Source organism: Harpia harpyja, chromosome 1 (genome assembly GCF_026419915.1).
Source record: "Harpia harpyja isolate bHarHar1 chromosome 1, bHarHar1 primary haplotype, whole genome shotgun sequence".
In the NCBI taxonomy this organism is placed as follows: domain Eukaryota; kingdom Metazoa; phylum Chordata; class Aves; order Accipitriformes; family Accipitridae; genus Harpia; species Harpia harpyja.
This window is the reverse complement of record NC_068940.1, coordinates 82,705,423-82,729,235: the sequence shown is the minus strand read 5'-3', so window position 1 is coordinate 82,729,235 and position 23,813 is coordinate 82,705,423.

Sequence of the window (23,813 nt, the reverse complement as noted above, 5' to 3'; positions counted from 1 at the left end):
CACACATTTGCTGGCAATCCTCTCTGTTTCAAAAGCCCCAAACCAGGCATGTAAATTTAGCTGGGTTTACTCCTCAGAGATAGCCCAACCTTTCAGGCTTGAGGGATGCTAACAACATAATACAGAAAAGTTTACTGACTCGTGTAGTCAGTTTATGTATACATAGACATCAGTAGAACCGAGTGAATACTGCAAGGATTATTTCTGCAGAGCCCTTTACATTCTGAATAACTCTTTATTCATACTGCTGTCCAGGCACTTTTGAGGGTTTTGTCTGTTTCTCTTCTGGGTAGGACGACTGGGGTCCAAATGGCTAACTGTCGTAAGATAAAACTGCAAAACATGAGATGAGCCTCCTCCCACTGAGCAGCAGTAATGGATTTGAATTCTCATGCAGAGATTGATGAAATTTATCAAGACTAACTTCAGCCATTTCGGAGCTGTGCCTAGCTGTAGCCAGGCATCTAGAGTCCTTCCTTAGTCAATGCAAAAACATGGTTAACTCCAGAAAGTTGTTCATCCAACCTACCTTACACAACTATCTTAGGAGGCTTCTTTCTCTCCGCTCACTGTAGAGAAAGTGTTAAGGATGTGCTTAGACTAGACATTTAACTTTTAGGTGGCTAAATGTAGATGTGATGAATCCTATTCACCCAGGCAAATATACTCAAACAAACAAGAGCATTCCACTTACTATCCTTCTGATTAAAAAAGTTTCATGCAACCTAGAACTAAACCAGTAATCTGGGATCAAGGTGGTCAGAGTAGTAGTTTGACAAACAGATGAAGCATTAGACAGTCTATAAGGACAATATCTCCTGTTCTGTGGGGAGTGACAGCAAGTTTGTCATTTGGTAATTCATGACCACATGCACACATAAAACGATGCCTTCTTTATCTAAATCAATAATTATGACAGAAAATCCTACTCTCTGAGGGGTTTAATACATAGGATCAACAGGATATGATCCACTGTCTTCTTCTTAAAAAAGAAAATTCTTTTTAGAGCTGAGATTTTGTCTCTATCATTTTCTGCTACATTACTGTAGGAACAGTTCAGGTTCAAGACCATCTAAGGAATCTGAAGGTGCACAAGTCCATGGGACCTGATGAGATGCATCTGCAGGTCCTGAGGGAACTGGAGGATGAAGTGGCTAGGCCACTATCCATCATATTTGAGAAGTCGTGGCAGTCTGAGGAAGTTCCCACAGACTGGAAAAGTGGAAACATAAGCCCCATTTTTAAGAAGAGAAACAAGGAAGACTTGGAGAACTACAGGCCAGTCAGTCTCACCTCTGTGCCCGGCAAGATCATGGAGCAGATCCTCCTGGAAACTATGCTAGGGCACATGGAAAATAAGGAGGTGATTGGTGACAGCCAACATGGCTTCACTAAGGGCAAATCATGCCTGACAAATTTGGTGGCCTTCCACGATGGGGTTACAGTGTTGGTGGACAAGGGAAGAGCAATGGACGTCATCTACCTGGACTTGTGCAAAGCATTTGACACTGTCCCACGCAACATCCGTGTCTTTAAATTGGAGAGACATGGAATTGATGGATGGACCACTCAGTGGATAAGGAATTGGCTGGGTGGTCACACTCAAAGAGTTGCGGTCAACGGCTCGATGTCTGAGTGGAGACCAGAGATGAGTGGTGTTCCTCAGGGGTCAGTATTGGGACCGGTGCTGTTTAACATCTTTGTTGGCGACATGGAGAGTGGGATTGAGTGCACCCTCAGCAAGTTTACTGATGACACTAAGCTGTGTGGTGCGGTCGACACACTGGAGGGAAGGGATGCCATCCAGAGGGACCTTGACAGGCTTGAGAGGTGGGCCTGTGTGAACCTCATGAAGTTCAACAAGGCCAAGTGCAAAGTCCTGCACATGGGTCGGGGCAATCCCAAGCACAAATACAGGCTGGGCAATGAGTGGATTGAGAGCAGCCCTGCAGAGAAGGACTTGGGAGTGTTGATTGATGAGAAGCTCAACATGACCCAGCAATGTGCATTTGCAGCCCAGAAAGCCAACTGTATCCTGGGCTGCATCAAAAGAAGCATGACCAGCAGGACAAGGGAGGTGATTCTCCTCATCTACTCTGCTCTCATGAGACCCCACCTGGAGTACTGCATTCAGCTCTGGGTTCCCCAACATAAGAAGGACATGGGCCTGTTGGAGTGAGTCCAATGGAGGGCCACAAAGATGGTCAGAGGGCTGGAGCACCTCTCCTATGGAGACAGGCTGAGACAGTTGGGGTTGTTCAGCCCGGAGAAGAGAAGGCTCTGGGGACACCTCATAACAACCTTCCAGTACATAAAGGGGGTCTACAAGAAAGCCGGGGAAGGACATTTTACAAGGGCATGTAGTGATAGGACAAGGGGTAATGGTTTTAAACTGAGAGAGGGTAGATTAGATGTAAGGAAGACGTTATTTAGTGTGAGGGTGGTGAGGCACAGGAACAGGTTGCCTGGATAGGTTGTGGATGCCCCATCCCTGGAAGTGTTCAAGGCCAGGTTGGATGGGGCTTTGAGCAACCTGGTATAGTGGAAGGTGTCCCTGCCGATGGCAGGGGGGTTGGAACTAGATGATCTTTAAGGTCCCTTCCAACCCAAACCATTTTAGAATTCTATGATTCTATGATTACCGTGTAATCCTCAGATCCTATAAGAGGGGGAGATACTGGGAGGATGAAGGTGTACTCCAGGAATCAAAAGGTCCAGCTACAGCTGTGCTGTTACTTATACAAAGTGTTTTTACCAACCTTTCCTTCTCTTTTTTTGCACCAATATCAGGGACAGGTTTTGTAGCTTCATCATGAAACAACAAAATTTTTATTCAGCTGTGGAGGATACAGTGTCCCTCCCACATGAGGCTAAAAGATTTTCAATCCACAGACTGAGTTTTCAGTGCCTAGCTCTAAAAAGCTTCTTTTTAACATATCAGTGGCGTAAATGTAGAAGTCACTTGAAACAAGCATGTGCACCTCCCTGTTCAAATTGCTGGAGAGCAGCTCCAAGGAAAGAATGGAGTATCTTCACTCCTATTTCTTTCCCTAGAATAAATGAGTAAAAGGACAGGAATCTTTTCAGTTGTACACAACATAAACTTGTATCCCATGTCTCCTAAGGAGGACTGTAGAGTTGTACAGTTCCAAGAGTGAATGAACCCTATATAACCTTTTAACAGAATTCTTTTTCAGCATACTACCACAATTTAAAGCTCTGATCTGTACTTCTTCCAGCTTTTTATTCTAAACCAAATACTTTAGCATTCTAGTTTTCATTTGACTTCTTATGCTTCATTGCTAGATGCTCTTCTACCATGAACTGGATGTTACTTAACATAGATGTTACTTTACATTTTGAGATTTTTCTTCCATTTTTTTTCCTTATTTCTCAGTTCTTGGCATTCTCAGCATCTCTTTCAGAAGTGTTGAAGTGTCTCTTATAAGTATTATGGGCCCTAATGAGAAGGGGGAATCCAAGTTGAAGATATTCCTTGAAGAAGACAGAATAGTCTTTGTAGCTATTTCATGCATGGTCTAATGGAGGTCATTAAAAAAGAGGGTTGGAGCTAATGAAGGGTGTGGATCTAGATCAGAGGAAAGAAGGCCTTTTTTGTGTTTCTTGGAAGGTGCAACCAATCCAAGTGGCAGGCACAGAACTGGGATTTCTCAGCATGAATCCAATACAAATCATTAGGAAACAGAGTTTATTTCAGTTTCTTTTAAAGAGCCAGGAGATGTTGGACAAGCCAGCAGGAGTCTTACAGGAGACCTGAAACTGAGTCCTGAGCTCACTTCCTTACTACTGGGCAAAAGAAGGAGAAAACATGGTACATGCTGCAAGTTCAGCTTTTTTCTGTGGCTCTGGCAGCTGTATTAATGATGTACTGAAGAGACATGCATCCTACTCTGACTGTGCAAGGTGGAGATTACCAGGTGGAAAAGAAAAAGGCTCTGGAAGGTCCTGTCTCCAAACAATGTATATTTTAAGTAACAATAAATCAGCATATATTGGATTTTATTTGATTACTTTCCATGCTTTCCCATAATACTAATCATATAAGGCCAAACCACTCCATTTCGTGATAGGCATAACCCGCTGTCAGCACTGGAATGGTATATATTACATGAATTACTAACAACTGTACACATCCTAGATCAACTTTATGTTGCACTAATTTAGTACCTTCACATTTCTGCTTAAATGAATCTGAGACCCCATAAAGCAATAGTAAAATGTAACAGAATTCTAGACAACTGCTGAAAATCTGACATTCAGTATACAGACAATCAATTTCATAGCAGTTTATTCGTAAGCAGAAGGCAAGTGTAATTTGGTCCCTGAAAATGTCACCTCACCAATAAATGCTGTCTTGGCATCTTCAAAAGACTCTTCTTTCCTTAGAATAAATACAGATTCTCCATTTGTATGATGTCAGCATAAGCATCCCAAATAAAAAAAAGCAGAACTAAGCAAGGTACATAGAGTTGGGGGGGGGGGGGGCATGGGGAAGGGGAGAAGGAAGAAGCAAATGAAAGATCAGATTTTTCAGGAGGAAATCTGAATTCTTTGAAGTCTGCATTTGGGATGAGGGGGCCATTGGCAGACGTGTAATTACAGACAGAAAACTGATAGATGTGTGATTATAGACAGATGGTTAGCTCAGCAGGAGTTTCTGACAGCTGGGCTCCAGCACTTCTTCTCATAAGTCTTTATGACCTGATCTTTCTTCAGCACATAAATATTCATGTACTTACATTTTTATGTATGATTTAGGTGTAAAACAAGTAATGGTTCTGCAAGGTGCTGAATGGCCTTGCCTTTAAAATTAACCATGAAAACTTATGCCAGATGGTTAAATTTAAGCAGTCCTGCTGACTTTGTTGGTTTTCATGAATCTTTCTATTGGATTCACTGGTCTGTGTCTCAACTGTCATGGGTAGGTTTTATTTAACCTGATTTTGGCTATCTAAAGTGAGGTATCTATTTTAAGAGAGACTTCAAAGCACCCTTTGACTCCCTGGAGAGGAGTGACAACCTTCAGAAGGAAATTCCTTCTACCTCAGTACGATGTCTCAAGCATGTGGGAACAATCATGCCTGATAACTAGTTTGGATGAATTTTTAGTTTGGTTAATATTAAATAGAATGAACATTTGCCTAAATTGCATGCTCTGGGGCATTAAAAAAAAAAAAGGAAACTTCTTGTTTCCAATGAACTTCTCCAAAGCAAAAATAGTATGATGGCTATGTCCAGTAGAGGCTCTTAGAGCACTTCTGTGTTCTTCAGTTTGGGTGCATGATGTAATTTTGCACAAAACCTGTATTAGGACAAGGCATAGACAGGCACCAGCCTTTCCTTTCTAGGCAAAGGACACCAACATGTGGGTACAAGGAAAGTGACAGTTCGCTCTGATCAGGTTCATAAACCAAATAATCTGTGGTGACAGATTCAAGGGCAAGCTAAAAAGATCCCATGAGACTGAAGTCACCTCTTCCCTTTCCTTTCCCTCAGCCTTTATTTCTTTTAACCACTCTCTTCATTCTTTCACTCTTCATAACAATTTCCTCAGCACAGGCAGGGGGATAGACTTCTTTGATTCATTCTATAAGAACTGCAAAAGCTGAGGTACCCTAGACAGAGATATACCAGATAGAGACTTCTCTCATCGTTATTTTAGCTTTTTACAATGAGAGCAAACACTGTCACATTTTTCATCTCAGTAGCCTGAGTGCCTTGATAGCTGTAAATGAGTTAGTCTGTAGATGTAGCTATGAGGTCTTTGGGTCTTGTTACTACATCAGCTGTCTGATGTTTTAGCTTAAAAAAACTGCTTCTGAATTTCCCTTCTGTTTTACCAGTTCTAGGTTATTCTTCCCAAAAATGTTTTTTCTTATGGTAACTTCGTATTTGTTAAAGAAACATAAAGCAAAAGCATCAAACATTTCATGTCAAACGTCTGTAGCTGGTCTCCTAGTTTTGGACCTCTTCTCACATGCATTTAGTAATTAGTCCATTGTGTTCAGCTCCCAGTCAAGTCATGCAGTGTTACATCATGCTGTGGTTTCTATATGGAGCTCAATAGCAAATTTACCAGTGTGAATTTTGAAGCGGTAGCCACTTTTGCAGAGCTGTCAAAACCACACATAGCCAACAAATATTTCCATACCTTCAATTAAAATGCATCTCAGTCTTCTCTGCACTCATTAAATGCTAGATCTCCTTCTGCACTTGTCTTGCAGGCTCTGCTGAATGTAGTTATTATGTTTTTAGGACAAGACACATTTTCCACACAGAACTAAGCCAGGGATATCTTACACCACTGGATCTGTGCAGTTTGAACATGGTCTTACTTTTGAAATGAAGAGGTGGCTAGCCAGACATGACTGGTATTATTTGCTCTTTTTTAATTATGACAAGTTATCTTTGTTGCCACTGGTTTTGAAGATCTGACATTAAACTAAATGTATCATATATTAAGGCCCAGAAGGAGTAATACAACTTCAATCTTCCTAACTGCTAGTTGTATACAAACTTTTTTAGTTCTAGCACACAAGTCTAGAGCAAAACCCATGTAATAAAACAAAAGCACTAGCATTATTTCAACTTTCCTGAGCAACTCGGCAATCATTCCAACTCCTGAGATACAAACTCACACACTGATATTTTACACCTGGGAATCTGTTACTCTAGTGGAGACAGTGAAGTTATATCTTGCAAGAACCTGTAGCTGTAATTCACACTGTCTCCTGAAAGCATCCAAAAAGACTCTTGGACTGTTGTACACTACTTTCTCTGTTTAGGCTCATTGATGATGACCCTCTGAAACTGTACTATATGTTACCTGCCACAGAGCAGGCTCCAATGCAGTCCGTGGAAATCTTTACTCACCAGCCAGGTAAATGTGTGTCTTTTGGATTAAAGCAGGGGTGAAGAATCTGTGGTCTAGTCTCCAGTGTTGTTTTATATGGCTCTAAATCATGCGATCCTTTTATTCCTTATTCCTGGGTAACATTACACTGTGTAGTACAGATATACGATTTGCCAAATGTGTCTGAAAGGCCTCAGAAAGGACAGAGTTCCTCATCCGTGCATTAACCAAAAGCAGCTATCATCCTATCATGGTAGATGTATTTCAGCAGGAGTGAAGCTAAAACACTGTGCAAAAGAACAGTGGTATTTAAAACTAGCAAAGACTGCAATTAAAAAAGATTTCATAACTGTATGCAAAGAGCTTATGTGAGAAGGCCAGTTGGAAAGAGAAGGTTCCTTGTGTGCAATTCCTACCTTTATATATGGAACCGCTTTTGTTGATTGTGTTTAACTGCACTTATTGTGGCATTCTAGCAAAGCAAATTATGACTGAGCCTGGCTGGTAGTTTGTCTGATGCAATGTAGTTCTAGATGTCAGGACTGCTGCTTTCTGAGAAGAATGTAACGATCTTAGACCTCTGTTATACTGATTGTGTTTGCTGAAGAAAAGTCCACTTTTGTCAGTTATTTAATAGGTATTTCTTTCGAAATCATAACAAAAGGCTATCAGAAAATAACTGCACCGCGTTCATAAACCTCTCTGAAGTGTCAACTTTTTTTTGTAAAGACAAGGTGGGTTTTGTTTTTCTCTATCCATTGGCAGTTTCAGGCTTCTTGTCTGGTGTATTACATCAAAGCTGCAAGTACAAGTGCTATGTCCATTTGCTGCTGCTTAATTCAAAGGCTGGTTCTGCTCTGGTCCTGGTGTTCCTCACAGCAGAGTCCTCCCTGAGCCTGACTGCCAATTTGAGGATGGCTGGGAACTTGTAGTGCAGGAGATCCAACTGACATCTGGCTCATTTTTTCCAAATCATTAGAAATTTTAGTAGAAAAAAAATATCTGTTCATCCAAGGATAATTTAAGGACTTCTTCTGTGTTGCCAGAAGACTTTCTGAAGGTATTGCTAGCTTCTGTGAAGTTATTTCCTAGGAACGCTTCAAGTAAACATAAAGGAACACATATGAAAGGCACTGATTGTCCACTTTCATTTCCTAACCATTTGCTAGCACAAACTACTGTAAAATTAGCATGGGATCATTTTATAATCACCCTACATACAGTGGACCTGCCATATCCAATGCTTCTTGTCAATTTTTCTCCAGTGTAACCTTCTCCATGTAATGGTGCAGAACTTGTAAAAAGGTATGAAAGGAGATTTTATTTCAGCCTACTCGGGATAATATAAATTAGCCAGGTGCAGATCTAGTGCAAAATGGAATCAGTCCCATAAAACGGAAAGAGGAAGTTCACCTCTGTAAGAAGTATTAACCTCATGATACCTTTTGCCTTAACAGATCCTGTTATTTTTATTACAATCACCTAAAACCAACTTATCATTTTTGAGAAACCAGATACCTTAAACTACTTCAAGCTGAGCTGAAGTCCATACCTTTAATTACTGGAGACTGCTAAAAGGTCTAATACAGCCCAATTAATTTGTAACCAGCCAGTGCTGTGGGAAACATTTGTTCTACTCTCTTAAGTGTTAGCCTATGTTCACCTTTACATTAACATTCACTTTTTTATATCAAAGCTGTAAGTGTATTGCTAATTTTCTGTAGTCAATAATTTGCATATGTAAAAGATGGCTATGTAAAATAAGATAATGAGGAAGTGATATTTTTGGCATGTTCCTCTATAGGAACTAAAGGGTCCAGTGTTATCCCCTTTGCAGATACACATGAATATGCTTGTTATATAGAAGTCCAATCCTATGAAAGAAGCTGTTGTGAGAAACTAGTCACCATAAGATGCTGTATCCACTGTAAAATGTAGAAGACAAACTTTAAGCTGACTCATTCAAATGCCTCTTCTGGATCAAGAGACAATATTAATGGGTTATGCCTTTTTTTTTTTTTTACATCTGTTTCACAGTATTACAGAACAATCTACTATCAATTAATTCTGCTTGGTTGAGATGAATAAAGCTCCTGGGGACCATTCCAAAACTGTGAGATTATCTGCCAATAGTTCAGAGTCTGCATATATTAATGACACTGGATATTTGCTTAAGCAAATACCTCTCATGTACCTCCAGTATTTAGAATTATTTTAAGAAGATTTTTCTTATTTTAGCTTGCAAAGATGCATCATCCAACACTGATTTGCATTTTTGTCTAAGAACAGCCATTAGCACCAATTTGTAAACCTAATAAAAAATTTTCTGGGATCCCATGTAGTCTGAAATTTTCCTGATTTTCTTGGATTTAATTTCATCCCTTATTTTTTCTTCTATGTTCTCATTCAAACTGTAATTTTTATCTCCTTTTAGACATGGACATTCTACTAAATTAAAATAAATAAACTGTAATCTTCTGCACTTTAGCAATATTTGTCTGTAGACTCCACAGATAATGTCTTAATATTCATTCATTTTCTTATCTGTGATCAACTCAGTTTTATTAGGGGTGCGTCTATATTCCAATAACTCACACATTTTTTCTTCTTGACAAAATCTGAAGAGTCCAATTCTGCTAACACAATTTCAATTTTTGGGCTTTGATTGTATTGTTTGTACAGACTGAGATGTATTTTATAGAAAGATTTACATTTTTCAGTTTATTTTTTTTTTTCTACTACTTTACACTGTTGGTAGAAAAATAAATTACTCTGAATTTAAACCAAAGTTTTGAGTATTTGAACCAATACCCTAATGGCTTTCTCTTATCCTATGTGAACAGTATAAACAGTGTATTAGAATGCCCCCTTGAGGAACATTGCCAATGACTATCTATTTCAGCCATCATCTTTTCAAGGGAGGGATCTGAAAAATCTCCAATTTTAGTTCATTCCACAACTGACTGCAGTATTAGTCAGTTAGAACAAGACACAGCCTGTTCAGAACAGGGAAAATACAAGGAGGTAAGATTCAGATACCTAGGTCCCTATTTTAAAAGGAGACCATGCTGCTTTTCTGTTTGGGGCAAGTAAGAAAAAATATCCTGTATGTATTTACAAGCTGAGATCAAATGTGTTCATTGCTTGTGCAAACGCCCAGCTTTACACCCCAGACTTCAGGCTCTCACCTCTCACAGATGTTACTAAGATCAGGATTTCAGTGTTAGTGTGCAACTTAGATAAGAAGCTCCCTCCTCTCCACACATATTTTTTGTTAGCTACATGGCTGGTGCTGGAGTCAACATCTTTGTCACTGTAATGGAATGGAAGGGTTGGGGCAAGTACGATGGGGGTTGCTACTTGCACAGAGTAAAATGGGAATTGGGAAGGTTTGGTCAGATGGAGAGGGGATGACCAGATGACATGTTATTCTATTAATGGCACAGTTTTAGGAAGATATACAGCCCATTTGGAGTCACTGGAAGACAAAAAAAAAAAGAAGAGAACAAGGGTAAAAACTAACCAGACAATTCACTAATTTTTTAAAGCAAGGCTGCAGAAGACAACAACCAAAAACCCGCCTTGCCTCAGCCCAGTATCTCTTAGTTGACCAGGACACTATGTCCTCCCCAGGTGCAGTGACATTTAATCCTATGCATTATTCAGCAAGAAGGACAGGATTTTCTTTGGAGGAGGACTTATGGGTCATAGAACTTTTTTTCTGAGAGATCTTCACGTGTCGTAAATAGGGCATAAAGAAAGGGTAGAAGAGTGCTGAAACTGAAGGTTTCATCTTTCCTTTATTGTGTCTGTAGGTGTTAGATTCTCTCATTCCCTGTGAGGCAGGAGAATGTCATCTCAGACTGTAGCCTACATCCTCAGCAGTCACCATCTGCTAGCAGAGATAACATCCCCCCCAGCCCCTGCCACCCTGTCTGTGTTCTTCTGATATTTGGCATGATTGATAATGATAAGAAGGGAGATGGTACTACAGACCAGAGACATAGAATAGATTCTGATCAGTGCTGATTAACAACAGCAGAGGACTTGGCCCAGTCCTCCTTACCTAGGGAGACACCAGGAGATACTTGCCTCCCTGTTGAAAACAAAACAGTTTAATTCCCTGAATATTCTACCAATTCAGGATGACATAGCTGGATGAGATAACCAAATTCCTAAAATGAATTGACCTAGCCCAGCCGTCTCATTTAAGGATGATTTAAAGATAATGAAAAATGAAAATGGCATTTTTTAAAACTTAAACTGGAAAATAACAAGAAATTCTGAAGATTTGAATTGACTTAATGAATATACACAACATTTTTTAGGAAACTGGTTGAATTTGCTGATCTGAAACCAGCTGAATGAGCACTGAGTTCAGAGTTCATCTCTTTAACTTGAGCTCTCATTCTTTGGAATTACAGTGGCCTGAACACAGCTGAGGGTGCTTAGACAAAATAATGTCACCCATTTAAGGAGCTTGTGAGTCAAACTGGAGGAAATACACCTCACATCTCCCACTAGAAAGAGCTGAATAGTTAAAAACTATTAAATAACACTGTACTCTCTTCTAAACAGTCAGACAGAAATTTACCCTGGCCATCATAGATATTATGAGTTATTTGAGCATTGTAGCTTTTCCTTTGATCTGTTTTTAGAAGAGAAAATAGCAGAAGATTGAATTCTTCAGATATTTCTCAACATATGGGACTTTTACTGTTTAAATTCTGAAGAAAGTGAGAAAGAGATGGTCAATGTAACCTTGAAACACAGCATTTGAAAAAAAAAAAACCAAACTTAAAAACAAAGCACCTGTGTTTTCTGGCTGGACAACAGTGTATCTGCCAAAATAGCTGTTTTAACAATTCTGGCTGTGGTGAGCTAGCTCCCCATAATTCACTTCATAATTGGGAAAAAATGTAGCATTTTCTGACATCATCTCAGTGCAGTTTTGGACACAGTGTACTGCGGAGAATCCAACAATAACCACTTATTTTTCCTCTCCATGATTTAAGAAGAATCCAGTGACCAGGACTGCATATGGTGGCAATACATGTTCATTTGGGTTTTTTGGTTCAAAATCTAGACACAAATAGTAAATGTGCATTTGCGTAAAAATTAAATTGTATCTATGAACTTGTATTCTTTCTCTTTCCCTGCTATTAAAAACAAATCAAAGAATCAGACCCAGAAGTTTCAGAGGCCAGAATCTGAAAACTAGATGTCAGACTCTGTGGGAGAAGAGAAAGGTGTCATCTCTCTGTTTTGTGGTTTGGAGTTACATTTAAATGTTATCACTCAGTGTTTTTTTCTCTCCAGTCCCTATCTCAGTGGTAACTGACTCGTGTCCTATTACTTGTTCGCTACTAATTTTAAACCACAGGCCCAATCACACAACCAGGCTCAGAATTCCTCTGCGTCACATATGAGTAAAATCTGTGAACTTCAGCTGGCAGATGTCCCTCTGCAGCCAAGTGGGTCATTGCAGAAGGAACTGTTTTTGGAAAGGAAGCGATCTTCCCACCAGAAATTGACTGCAATTCTGGGACAATAATTACTACAAAGATGGCAGCAACCCCCTGATTCTAACCTTGGCCATCCTGACGCAAATCCTGAATACGACCCCCTCAAGTTACTCTGAATATATAGATCGAAGAATATAATTTGACTTTTTCTTCTACAGGGAAACAGGGACCTGTTCTGAGAATGCTCTGGTGTTTTTCACAATGTGAGAGCTTTCTGCTAGGAAACTAGCAGATGGCAGTCAACCTGCCATTTCTGGCTTATTTTGCTTTACCTGATCTGATTTAAGACAGATTAGAGAAAGTGATGCAGATGGACACAGGTCTATGAAGGGAACATAGAGGATGCAGCAAATGCAAAGGGGGCAGGGATGGTGACCGTTCAACTCTACCTGGCTGCCTGTCTTCCAGGGTGACTGTCATTATCAGGGAACACAACCAAATTCTATTTTTAACTTTAGTAAAAAAACCAATTATCCTCCAGTTTATATTGAAAACCAAGTGAATAACAACTCCTATCTGGGAGAGAATGTCTAAGATTTTGCAAGATCAACTTGTAGAGAATGGCCTAAGAATTACAAATCTAAACAAAAACTCAGTTGTCTGTTGACATAAATCTTTCCAGACTCCTTCACTGTCCCTCTGTCTAGAATCATTTAGAACTGAGTGGGAAGGGGATATGGAGACAGGAATGAAAAGGAAGGGAAGTGACATGGACACAGAAAGGAGAACATAAAAGTAGAGAGCAGCAGAAAGAGGTGGAGAAAATGACTGCAAAATTCTCCTAAAAAGATCTTAAAAATTGCATGTCACTTCCAATTCTTCAAACATAACCCATGACAGAACAGCAATGTAAACTTTCTCATGATCCAGCCTTCAGTTTGTTCACATATTGCATAAAAGGGAACATTCATAAAGGGATTATAAAGACTAACAAATGATTAATGACTATTATATGTATGCTACAGACCTGAATGGTATGTGCTACACCTGGCTTTAGGTATAGCAGTAAAAGTGTTATATATGGTTAGAGGCCATACTATAAACCTTCCTTGATTTTGCAATTTAGCTCTAATGTAATAAGGATCAGTTAAAAATCATCGAAGATGAAAAGTCTTGTTATCTCTATAACCAACTAATGGCAGTTGAAAAGTCATATTTCTGAGGCACTACATGAGGAACATGTGATCTAGCTGGTATTTAATGGAAACAGAACTACAGAAAGATTTCTCAGCACTGTGGGTAAAACCAATAACATCACCTACAGCTGAAGTATTCTGACACTTTTTAAGACTACTGCTAGTGGTCTATAATTTTATTAAAATATGACTTCTGGAATGAAATCCATATCGTCTGCCTCAGTCTGGTTAGTTTATGTTGCAGCAGAAACATTTCAGATGTTTCCAAGAAATAGATCATCAGCAATACATTATCTTTCCATTATAAATTCTTAAAAGTGCTTTTGTGAACAGGTCTAAGTGCCATATTTTGCACCGTGTGAGGGATGTGACTTTTTAGAGTCTAGAAAAAACTTATCAAATTAGACCAATCTGTAAGAATTTGAACAATCTGGGCTTTGCCTGTTTAAGTCTTGAAATAATCTGTCTCACCTGATCCTGCTACAATGCCTATGATAATCATCATCTGAATCTTCTGCCTGGATGCTAATTAGACCATGGCTGAAGACATTATCCAAAGACAAGCTTTCACTGCTGTAGCTAGGCACCAAGGCAAGCAACCTTCTACTGTTCTGCCCATACAGTTCAGGGAACACTGTGGTTGAAGTGACTACAGAGGAGAAACGAGGCACATGGGTTGTGATAGTAGTTTTTGAAGGAAATGATAAGACTGGGAGTCAGGAGTGCTAGAAGCATAATGACAAACTGGGACCAACTGAGCAAGTATGGCGCTGACAGCTGGGACTCACACTAGGAATGATGGGGAAGGAAGATGGGATGAGGAATAGAATGAGGAGAGACAAGCTAGTTACTGGAACAAGTAACACCAGGCAGAATCAGGCAGAGTTTAGGCAAACAGGGATGTTGGTGTGTCTCCACTTCCCTCCAGCATCTGGAGCTGAGCTGAACATCTTTCTGCTGTCTGTAAACATCAGCAGAGCTCAGTGGAAAAAGGCATGTATCATCCCTTCTTGTGTCTGCTCCACATCGTGGATGCCAGTTTGCTCCTTTTATGAATTATTCTGTAGTTTCCAGTACCAGAAGTCAGTTGTCTGGTTGAAAAAGGTTCACTCCTATCTAAGGTGATAGTGATTTGTAGAAGACCAGTGTGATTTTTTTAAATAATTTGTGTTTACATCCAATTGCACAGCACCAAAAAGCCAGACACATAGTACTTCTGTAAAAGTACAAGGTAGTGGCTATTGTCAATGGTGACTGTGAACACAAATGACCCTGAAGATTATCCACAGAAGTAGGAGGGATATGCTTAACTTCTCAACGGTTGATCTGTGAATGGCTGTTTAAAATACTGATAACTATGATCAGTTTTTGGTCACACACTTCATCCTCTATAACAGCGCTGACATTTGAAGCCAAAAATATGACAATGGATTATATCATGGTTTCTGTGGTTCAGCTCACTGTTTGACTGTGTGCTTCAAATTCAGTTTACCATCATATAGAACAGTGCTGCTTCAAAATGGCCTGGAAAAGGTGCAAACTCCCATGCAGCATACGTAGACTAAGAAATCTGTATCAGACTACCAAGCTCAAAGTGCCACTAAATCGCATGGTCTCTAAACATAATGCTGTATATATGCTGAGTTTCTACGGCTAACTGCTGTTCTAGGAGATTCTTGTGTTAACAGACATGTTGGCTGAATGCTTGTTTAAAAACAAATTTAAATGCTATATTTTTAAGAAACTGGCTAACATAGAAGAAACTCATGTAGTTCACTGTATTTGAAACCATGTAACCCTACCTGGAAAAGTCAGCTGCAACTCTTGACAGTTTTATCTGAAAATCTGCTTCTGACTGCATATTGAAAAACAAAGTTCTTGTGAATGAATGCAAATAACTAAAAAATAATCCCCAAACAATTCTAATGTGTGCAACTTCGCAGCAACTGCAAAAGACACATACTCACTTTCAGATCAATATTCACATGAGAATAAAATGGGAGCATTTTTATTTATTTTGCTATGACTAGAAGCATGATATCCACAGAACTTTGGGGAAATGGGTTTCACTATAGTCGTATAAGGATGATTCCTTAAATTCAACTGCTAACTGTTATGGCATGGGATTTTTAGAGACAGTTTTCTCAACTTTCCTTTGCATTGTCAAATCAAACAACAATTAACACTGTTAGAGAGAGCTGGCTACAGCCGTATTTCTCAGCTTCTTTCCTAAAGTGCAATGTAAGATGAAGATCCTTTATTATTTTTTTTTTTTAAACAGTGTAATTAATTTTTATGTTAAAAAGACAAGTATTAAAAACTAGCATTACATCTCATAGACAAATTATTGATTCTATGGCAGCAAATGAAAACTCTTTGGGGGTATGGACAAAGACAGAAAATGTATGCATTTTCAAATACAATCATATGCAAAAATAATCAAATTTGCTGTTATAAATGTCAACAGTTGGCAAGGAATAACATAGGGAGTAAGTCAGCTAGTAATTTATGTGTCTCAAAGAAATTTTAATATAATAGAGTGTTTAGTATAACTTCACTGTGATAGTGTAATGATTTTTAAAGTCATGTCATTTATAGAAGTCAACAGAATTAACTGGCATAAAATCCACAAGATCCTTACACTGTGCCTATATTTGGAAGGAAGAAATGTTAATGGTGACTTAAATTATTTGTTATTTCAGAGAAATAGCTACCTCTTGCTGCTTTTGAACATGTCTAAGACAAATCCAAGACTTTTAACAGAAATTGTTATGTGCCTAACTTATTTTCCAGGCAGGCTAGGAATACAGACACAGAGCCAACTCTGTATCTGGCCTAACTCCACTCACAAAATTTGGCCAAAGATAAATTTGTCACATTGATTTCAAGTAAAGTTCGGATCCTGTGTGGTGCTCAGGGCTCTTCCAGCATAAATTGTAATACAGGAAGTCTGCAAAACCACATTTGGAACTGAAGGCCTTGAATTACTATTCTTTCTATGACTTCCATATAAATGACTGAGCTTGCATTTTTCTAGGGTTATTACAGTTGGGTATTTCTCTATTTATCATAGCTATTTACTAAAACAAATCATCATTTGTTTTCATGGATACTACACAAACACTAGAGAAGGTGCCTTATTGTAAAGACTGCCTGGGTAGATTAAAGGAGGAAAAAAAATGTACAAGTAAAGTTGCCATATAGCAACCAAATATACCTTGACAATGTCAATTTTGAGACTGTTTTTCTAAAACTAAAAGCAAAGAGACTTCTAAACTGTCCCTCAGGTTTGCTATTTTCAATCTTTTCATTTCTTGCAGATATAGAAGTTGTTCTGAAAACAGGTCTTGCAGAGTTACAGTGCAGAAAATAAAGGTCCTGTGACCCAGCTGAGGAACAAAGCTTATGAAGATTGTGCATAGGAAACACCAGGGAGGAAAGCATGGAAAACAGATTTGAGAGAGGCAGATAAATGGAAAACAAAGGCTGGCATCTTTGATGCACCAGACAGAGTGACAGGGTGACATAAAAAGAGGCAAAATAGTCCAAATACTGCGGACTTCGTAGGCAAGGCCAACGAGATCGTTTGCAGCAGTTATTTCAGAGATTCAGATTGGAAGGATGTTAAATATTTACGAGGAAGCTTTTAAATTGCCTTGGTGAAAGAACATGGTCAGTCTGTTAAAGGAATCGCTGTTTGGCATCAGCATTGAACCTAAGATACTCTCATTAGTGTATATTTTATACCAGATGGTATAAACTGTTCTCTCATTGGAGTAAGGAAACTGTGATCTCTGTACAATTACAAGTTCTTCAATTTTCATTACATCTGCTGCAAATCTGGTATCTCCCACACATAACTAAGATCTCAGCAATGTACACAATTGTGCAAAAGCGTGTGCAAAAGCCCTTTATTTCTTGTTGCTTAAACGCTTCTGCAATGACAAAATGAAAATCTTTCAACCCAGTCCACAGAAGGTACAAGCTGTGGTAACCCACCCCTGCAGAACTTCAGTTTAAGCTGTTGCATTTTATGTCTGCAGCTCCAGTAATGTCCTATGTGAGGGTCTGAATGCTTAACTGGTTTCTGTAGGAGTAAGCTGGAAGGCACAGGTGAGTTGGGTGGAGGCTTTTGTTGTTTGGCAGTGACTGTAAGGAATGCAAGCATAGGTTTTGGCAAATTCCCTGGCTCTGGGTGATTTCTGAACACCCCATCTGAGGCAGTGGCTGGTGAGTTACCCAAGCTTGCATGAGAACAACTTAGGTATCTGTTTCTCTTTACAGGTACAAGAAAGACAAAAAAGTGTGCGAATCCATGCAGCATGCCTTAGTACTGAACAGAAGGGAGGTAGTTTACGTAGTTTGTTCAAGAGTCTTTGTGCCACGCTGCAGCTGGGATAAGCACTTCTCAGTGCACACCCTTAGCTCTAGATAGTCCATCTTCTTCCAGCAGGTCAATGCTGCAGTCATGGGATCCTCACTCTTTAAGTGCAAGGCTTGTTTCTCTACTCCCCAAATACTGGCACATATTTGGGGTTGTTCTGTGGTAAAGGGGAAAGAGCACCTACATTTTGAACCCCAAATCTTCCTCCAGCTGTGGGCTGTAGGCAGAATGACTACCAGTAGGCTAAAAAAACAGTTAACTTCCCAACTTGGTGAACAGGTATCACTACTGATCACACCTGTGTGGAAAGTAATTCTCAATATCTATTCTTCCCAAATTCTCTCATGATTTAAAAGTACCCTACCATTTCTCCTTATTTGCTCTAATGTGACATGGTGGTTCCTATTGTATGTGACTGGATTTGGAGTTTGCATAATCCCTGCCTGTGCTAAATCAGTCCCCAGCTACGGATCTTCTGTACATCACTGAATTCCAACAAATTTCCTTTACCTTCTCATACCATTCCAAAATCTGTTTACAAACATCAATATTTTTTACTAAATACAGTCTATATAAATCCCAAACAAGTTCTTCAAGCCTAAGTGCTCTCCTCCTAGGTCTGATTCTGTTTTAACACATACAGGCTTTGCATTTGTCATTTCATTGATATTAGTGGATTTTCTTCTGACCCACAGTGGTATAAAGCAAGGCTCAGCTCCTCTGATTCACAGAATGCGACAAAGACTGCTACACAATGTAACAAACTGCTCACAGTTTGTTATGCTTGCCTCATTTCCAACTATTAGGTATAAAATGTTTCAGCTCTACTTGGCTCTTGTGTGATACATTTAAACTTGTCTCAGTTTGTTGGACTTCCTCCAGCTAACAAACACATTGTATTCAAAAGCAAAAACTAGTATCAGAAGTGAAAAGAACAGTTAAAGACATTTCTTTGGCCTGACTCAGATGAGTAATGAGGATACAGATTTCCCCCAGACAGATTTGTTAGCATAATGTTACCCTTGTGAATTGTACTTCAGAAAAAAAAGCATGAACTACTTATATCAGCTGAACAAAACAGTGTGACAGTTTAAGCAAGAAGGAGCATGGGTTTTTTAAGCCATGCATCCCTAAAATAGTATCAATTTTGGTTAACTTTGTTCTCAACAACCTTCTCAGTTTACCACTGTTCCCCCTTGCCCGCAGTTCCCTGTGAGCTCTAACCCTTCTCAAGGTGTTCTCAAGTGTCCAGTCTTAGAAACTGTAAATATATGAACACTATTGAGCACTGATATTCATGCTACATCAGTTCACTTTCAGCAGCAGCTGATGCTCTAATCTTGCTCTTTTACAAATGGCCTGCTCAATATTTCAACCTGTTATTAGAAAAGCTCAAAAAAAAAAAAACCCAAACCAAAAACAAAACCAAAAAAAACCCCCCAAAAGAAAAAGAGTTTATACTGTTGTGGTTGGTGCCCATGCAGAGAATGACAGATAACAGGTAAGACATGTCTGGAGTATTAACCATACTTTAAACAAGAAAAAGAAAAAATACTTCAGCTCACTATCAATCACCATATTTTACACTTTTACAGTTTTTGTCCTGAGGATCTTGAAACCGTATCAACAAGAAAAGCTGGATTATGTCACCAGAACACATCTCAGCACGTGGGTTTACTGCTGTGTTTCAAATGTGATAGTAACAAGCAATATAGGTATTTGCAATGTCAGAATAAAAGGCAAGTATCACATTCATTTTCAGGAAGGGAAGGAGGGATGATTTAAAGGCCAACTTCACCTCTGATCCCAGAAAGACTATAAAACAAATCCTCCTGGATGCCATTCCTGGGCACATGCAAGACAAGGGGGTGAATGGAAACAGCCAGCGTAGCTGTACCAAGGGCAAAGTAAGTCTGACCATTGTTTTTTATGATGAGATGACTGGCTTTGTGGACAGAGGGACAGTAGTGGATGATGTTTACTTTGACTTTGGCAAGGCTTTTGGCATGGCCTCCCATAGTCAAATCAGTGAGATATTGTTTGGTTAGGTGGACAAAAGATATTTGGAAAACTGGTTAGATTGCTGGGCTCAAAGCATTGTGATCAACGTTCAACCAGTGGATGGTTACTAGTGACATTCTTCAGGGATTAATCTGATACTGAGGCCAATATTGTTTAATGTCTAATAAAGACCTGTGTGTTGGGATGCAATACACCTGTAGAAGCTTCACAGATGACATCATCTTGAGGGGAGTGTGGTGCGATACAGTGAAAGGCAGGTCTGCTATTTAGAGCATCTGGAGAAATGGACTGACAGGAATCTCATGCCTAAGAGCAGAGTCCTGCACCTTCGATGGAGTCTGCCATGCAGCACTACAGGCTGAGTGACAACTGGCTGGAAAGCAACTCTGCAGAAAGTATTGGAGCCCTGGGAATCCTAGTGGACAAGATGAGAATGAACACTTGGGTTGCTCTTATGGTGAGGAAAGCCAACTGCACACTGGGTTATGCAGGAGTGTAGCTGGCCGGTTAAGGGAAGTCATTCTCTTCTGTTCAGCACTTGTGAGACCAGATTTGTAGTACTGTCTTCAGCATGGGGGGTCCTTAGTACACAAAGTCTTTGATGTACTACCATTAATCTGGCAGCGGGCAATGAAGATCGTTGGAGGCCGAAACACATGATTTCAAGGAAAGGCTGTTTTAGTTTCACATTAAGAATAGAAATCTAAGGGAGATTTTATTGTCATGTTCACCTACCTAATGGAAGGGTTTAGAGAAGATGGAGGACTAGTGACAGGACTAACAGGCAACAGGAACAAGTTGGAACATGGAAATTCTGATCAGATTGGGGGGGGGGAATCTTATGAGAGTGGCCAAATACTGGAACAGGTGCCCAGAGAGGCTGTGGAATCTCCATTCTTCAAGATATTAAAAACTCAACTGAACAAGTTCTGAGCAACCTGATCTAAGTGCTTGAGGGCATCTACAAATCTACAAGGTGAGATCCAGATATCCTTCCCAACCTAAATTCTTCTGTGGTTCTGTGATTCTGTCCTCCAAAATCCTGGCTCTGGTTTAGAGCTTTGGAAATGGACAGGCAAAAAAAGACTATTCCTGAGGCTTTTAAAAAATAAACAAACAAAACCCCAGAAAAATGCTAGCCAAAAGTTAACAGACCTGAAAAAAAGTCTATTGCGAGAGCCAGGTTACCAATATTTGTCCTATAAAAACAGTTTGAAAAGACTGTTCCGGCTTTAATGAAAGCCAAATGTTGGAAGAAGTAATTAGAATGTTTACAGTTTTAGATCTGCACCATACCTATGCCTGACAGATTTTGATTAATAATGGCAAGCTACAAAACAGGCTGTTCTTTCAGTAACATGCTGCGATATCCAAGATATCCATCAGTCATAGCGTGTCTGCTTCCCCATTTCCCCTCCTGACTTTACAGGCTGGTGAATCCCTAGCAGTAAAAGACCTATCCAAAGAGAACACTTTATTGTCCTAAGCAGTCTCTGGTTGAGCAGGGCGAATATCAAAGTTTGATCAGGTTGCGTGGGGCTTTTTAAGATAAGTTTTGTGTATCTCCAGGGATGAAGATTTCACAGCCTCTCTGGGCAACCTGCTTCAGTGCTTCATAGCCCTTAACAATTCTGTCTTCAGAAATATTGCTGCTTGGTTCTATTTCCATACAGTCTGTTCCTGATAATTTTAGCTCTGTTTACACTAACAATCAAAGTAGGGGCAGGATCCCCAATTTTCCATACTGTTTAATTGTTACATTGGCATGGCTTTGGTTTGTGCTAGTCAGCAATTCCCCAGCCAGTGCTTGGGAAATGCATTTGATATGCACTGTGACTCATTGTAATAGTGACTGTCTGCAGCAGACAGTTCAGATGTGTCCAACCTGTGCTGGATGAAGGAGAAATAAGATGCATGAACACATAGCTAACTCCTTTTGCTTAAATGATGCACATTTAACCTTGTGGCTTAAATGTGTATCAGAACAAGAGAACAATTCCAAACCTGTTCTGTTTAGTAGTATAGCTATGACTCCCCCTCACAAGTCCCCAGTGCTTCTTTTCTCTTATCATGAAGCATTAACATAAGCAGTTGTTGCGGAATTGTGAGAGGAGAAGTTATTAAGTAGAAATAGTAAATATCTTCTGACACAGAAGACAAAAAATGTATTCTGATCTCATTACAACATCTGAGTTGGTGAGCAGGGTACAAGGCTAGCTATCCTAGTAGGACACATGGGAGTCATAGATGTCTGCCAGCTCAGTTCTATATTCCAGTCTAATAGACATTATTTTCTCTTTACCCTTGTGTAATCTGGTTACAGTCTGCCCCACATATACCTGTCTCTTTTTGCTGCTTCCATTCTACTGATTCCTTGTTTTAATCTTGGTTCATATACACTGCTCATGTACAAATAAAATGGTGCATTGCTACTTTTGTAGAAGTGCTGGTATTACACCTGTAATGGAAAGTCACACCAAAATATGACCTCTGTGCATGTTGTCTAATCATTATATTAGTAGCGAATCATATACAGATGTAAGATGTCATAAAACTAGAATTTTTCTGTTGATGTGCTGCAGCCTTATATGAAAACTTTTGCCTTGACTTTGACTGTCCAGATGGAACTGCTTGAAGATACATGGAAAGAGAAGGCACACAGGCTTTAAAAATTTTAAAAGAGGTAGAAATGATGAAGTGTACTATATTTGATGGTGAATCTCAAACCTTAGAAGTACTGTGTGCTGCTGTGTCTTCCAATTATATGAAAAGAGGGAAGGTTTAAGAAACTGTCAAAGTTCCAGTAAGAAAAAGTTTGAAAACTCCTGAAATATGCTATTAATATAGCTGAAGTCCCCATGCCACAGTGGACCAGAAAGACAGCTTTCTATTTCATTGCCTAGTTACACATTTCCCAAATTCTGAAATCTCAGCTGGAGATGTACATGGAATAATGTATTTGTCCCTTGTGATTTCACTGTGGTGCAGTACTAGCTTGTTCGGTGCTCTGTTTCAGGCTCTTAGTAATGCACAGTACTGCAGCAAGTCACAATTTGTATAACTGAATAGAAGGAAAGTCATCACAGCACATACAGTCTAAGAATGTAAGATACATCTGTGTTATGAGTCCATCCACATGCCATGCAACATACGCTTCATGAATAGTCACACGAATAGTGACAATGAGGTTTGTGTAGAAGTCAAGGCAGAGGCAAAAAAAGGAAGTATGTTGCTGCAGCCACATGTGAGCTGAAATAGGTATATGGTTTTCACTTCACTTTGAGCAAGCGTTACTCAGGACTACTGCAGAGAAAGGATTCCAAGAACTCAAGCATCTACTGATGGAAGTGGGAAGTTTAGCTTGTCAACAGAGGATCTAGCTTGCTACTTCCGTTCTTCTGGCATGCACTAGTAGAAGGACTTTGGCAGCATTATGTATCAGTGTAGAACAGCCCAGTAGCTAACACTACACATTTACACCAACCTTTTCATGATGCTATTTCCTTACCACTCCTGGCTACACCACTTTGGACCTCTTAGATGTATGTATGGAGAAAAAGATCATAACTTTGTCCCTGAATATCCTCTCCAAAAGGAAGAAAATTGTCCCAGAAGTACAGGGCGAGTGCAAGTTGGTAGCGGTCAGGTTTCTACACAACCTATAACTGAGCTGAAAATCAGACCTATTTATGATAGTGCTGCTTCACTGACTTGGACAAAGGTAAGTTTTTTGTGGCAAAACTTTTTGATCCTCCATTTGAAAAAAAACTAATAGCAGAGAAAAGGAAAGAAAAAGTGACAGGAAAAGGAGAAAAGAAAGAAAAATAATTAAGGGAAGAATAAAAGGAATTGAAGATACAGCAATAAAAGGA